The following is a 3,658-nucleotide window of genomic DNA, read 5'->3' as shown; positions in this document are numbered from 1 at the left end:
ATTCCGGATAGTGATTTTGAAATCAAGCCGGCAATGATCACCTTGATCGAGAGGAGACAATATAGTGGTGCATCAAATGAAAGTCCTCTCAACCACTTTAAGGAATTTGCGAAATACTACAACACGATTAAGGTTGCTGGGGTTGTACAGGAGTACATAAGGCTCAAATTATTCCCCTTTTCTCTTATAGGGCGAGCCTTGGGATGGTTAGACAAAGAGGTCAAGACGAATCCTCTAAGGACATGGGATGAAGTTACCAAGGAATTCTTGCCTCATTTTTACCTGTAAAAGAAAACGGCGGAAGCTAGAACTTTGATCCAAAGTTTCAAACAAAGGTATAATGAGAGCCTCTATGAAGCATGGGAGAGGTACAAAGAGTACCAAAGAGAATGCTCTCATCACGGAATTCCTACCTATCAAATTATTCAAATTTTTTATGGTGGTTTGAGTCCTCAAGGGAGATCGAGTCTTGATGCCAGAGCCGGAGGCCCGATCATGAACAAAACGGAAGAAGAAGTGGTGGACGCAATAGATGATGTGATGAGACATTATGTGAATTGGCAAGAGGGGGAGAAAGAGTCAATAAGAAAAGGTTGCTCGGTCGAACAACTCAATGCAATCAATAATTTGTCCACTATAATATCGGATTAAGGGAAAGAAGTTGTATTAATCAAGGCTAAGCTTGAGAGTTCTCCTTCACAAGCTTCGATTCTTCCCTCCCAAAAAGGGGAGAGGTACACCTTCTTACCCTAACACTATTCCTTCTTCTTGTTGCATGATTAGGGAATGTTGGTTTTGTGATTTATGTGGAATGAATGATCATGATGCTTTTATTTGCCCCAATGTTCCTTGTGATGAGTATAATGGGATTGAAAATGAGCATGTGAATTATGTTGATAATCATAATCTTGAACCTAGATTTGATGTTCAAAGAAATGTTGGAAATAGGAAATATCACAACCAAGGGAACTATGATAATTATAACCAAAATCGTGGTGTAGAAATCATGGAGTCCAACGGATTTGTGGTAGCTATAACAACCATGGTTATAATGGTCAAAGTCATGACCGAGGATATGGGGATCATAACCAAGGTTATGGTAACCATAATCAACAACATGGCTAAAACTAAGCTAGGGGTAATTGGAATAATCAAAGTAGGGGAAATTTTCAAACTAATGTTCAAAGAGGTACCCCACTTAGATTAATTCCGAATACTCAAGGCCAAAGTGATAATTTCTATGATCAACCATTTTCTTCTAGGAGTTTCTTGGAAGATGTTATTGAGAAGCAAGCCAAATTGTTAGAAACCTACATGTACCTAAGTAATGAGAAATTTAGTGACATGTTGACTTATAATAAGGAGTTAGGGAACCAAATTTCTCAATTGGCTAGTGAGTTTAAGGAATTTACGAATTCCTGTTCTTTGACTTCATCAAGCTTAGATTCTAAGAACCCTATGAATGTGATTGTTACTAGGAGTGGTAGGGTCCTTGAGAGTGGAGTGTCTAAGAAGAGTGATGCTAGTGAGAGTCCTAGCAAGAGCCCGATTGAGATTGAGGGAGATGAGAGTCCTTTAATTGAGAAAGTTGATGAGGAACAAGTTGAGAGAGTGAAAGAGAAAGAGAAAGAAGTTTAAAAGCCCAAGATCCCTTATCCCCAAAAGTTTAATAGGCACAAATTGGATGAGCAATTTGGGAAATTCATAGAGATGCTTAAACAACTTCATCTTACTCTTCCTTTCACCGATGTGGTAGAACAAATGCCAAACTATGCTAAGTTCCTTAAGGAAATCTTGAGTGGAAAGAGGACATGTGATGTGGCGGAAACAGTTAGCTTAACCGAAAATTGTAGTGCAATCATAATGAATAAGATGCCACCTAAGTTGAAGGATCCCGAAAGTTTCTCTATCCCTTGTGCTATTAATAAGATGCAAATTGATAATGCCTTATGTGACTTAGGAGCTAGTGTTAGCGTTATGCCATATTCGGTTTATCAAAGACTAGAGATAGGGGAACTTTTGCCTTCCAAGACCACCTTACAATTAGGCGATAGGTCAATTAATATCCCAAAGGGTAAGGTAGAAGATGTTCCCTTGAGGGTAGGGAAATTCGTTTTTCCGTTAGATTTTGTAGTGCTAGAGATGGATGAGGATGCTACTATCCCTATCATCTTAGGTAGACCATTCCTTGCTAAATCGGGGGCTATGATTGATGTCAAGAGTGCTAAGATTACACTTAAGGTAGGAGAAGTGGTAGTTGAATTTGATTTAAATGAAGGAATGAAATATCCCTCTTCTTCTTTTGAAAATTGTATGAAGGTCGAAGTCTTAGATAATATTGTGCACTTCATGCATGAGCACTTGCTCACATCTCATGATCCTCTTGAGTGAGTTTTGTCGAACAAACAAAAGATAAGTGCTCCTAGCAAAGAAGGTGATGAACAAATTTTCATGGGAATTTCAAGCCAATGCAAGTGGCCTCAACCAAAGAAGGTAAAGGTGTGCCTATGGTAGAGCTCAAACCTCTACCATCACACCTTAGGTATGAATTCTTAGGCCCAAATTCTACTTATCCTGTAATTATTAGTGCATCCTTGAGTAAAAGCAAAGCTCAAGTGTTATGTGGTGTATTGAGAAAGCACCAAGGTGCTTTAGGCTATACCATTGATGATCTCAAGGGTATAAGCCTCGCTTTATGTACAGACTATATAACGCTTGAGGAAGGCACCCTTCCCTCTATTTAACGACAATGAAAAATACATCCCCAAATGGAAGAGGTAGTGAAGAAAGAGATTACCAAGCTATTAGATACGGGAATTATATTCTCCATCTCAAGCTCTACGTGGGTCTCTCCCGTTCATGTCATTCCTAAGAAGGGGGGTATGACCGTCGTCAAGAATGAAAAAGGTGAGCTCATTCCGACGAGAACGGTCACCGGTTGGCGGATGTGTATAGACTATAGATGTCATAACATATCCATCAAGAAGGATCACTTTCCCCTTCCATTCATTGATCAAATGCTTGAGAGACTAACGAGACACAAGTTCTATTGTTTCCTTGATGGCTATTTGGTGTTTTTCCAAATACCAATCCATCCGGATGATTAAGAAAAGACAACATTTACATGCCCCTATGGAACCTTTGCTTATAGGAGAATGCCATTTGGCCTTTATAATGCCCCCGCGACTTTCCAAAGGTGTATGATGAGTATGTTAGGAGACATGTTGGAGGAGGAAATGGAGGTGTTTATGGATGACTTTTTCGTATAAGGGGTTTCGTTTGAGGCATGCCTCAAGAATCTTGAGAAATGTTTGGCAAGGTGTGAGAAAGTGAATCTAGTGTTGAATTAAGAGAAGTGTCACTTTATGGTTGAAGAGGGCATAGTTCTAGGACACAAGATTTCTCACAAAGGCATAGAGGTTGACAAGGCAAAAATTGAGGTGATTGAGAAGTTGCCACCTCTAGTTAATGTGAAAGGAGTAAGATCGTTCTTGGGACATGCCGGGTTCTATAGAAGGTTTATCAAAGATTTTTCCTTCATTGCTAAGGCTCTCAATGATCTTCTCCAAAATGATGTTGAATTTGTGTTTGATGACAAGTGTTTGAAGGCATTCAACAAATTGAAGAAAGCTTTGACTTCCACTCCCATTGTCCAAGC

General features: G+C 39.4%; 1 non-coding gene across 1 annotated transcript; it reads right to left on the bottom strand.

The window, feature by feature from the left end:
• Positions 1–301: 301 nt before the first annotated feature.
• On the bottom strand, positions 302–407 carry LOC145612908 (small nucleolar RNA R71). The gene has a single exon (XR_014106811.1). It is a non-coding gene; the product is annotated as a small nucleolar RNA R71 (small nucleolar RNA).
• Between the last annotated feature and the right edge of the window lie 3,251 nt (positions 408–3,658).

This window comes from Chenopodium album, chromosome 24 (assembly GCF_948465745.1).
Source record: "Chenopodium album chromosome 24, dcCheAlbu1.1, whole genome shotgun sequence".
In the NCBI taxonomy this organism is placed as follows: domain Eukaryota; kingdom Viridiplantae; phylum Streptophyta; class Magnoliopsida; order Caryophyllales; family Amaranthaceae; genus Chenopodium; species Chenopodium album.
The sequence above is the reverse complement of the archived record's forward strand: the minus strand, read 5'-3'. Positions and strand labels throughout refer to the sequence as shown.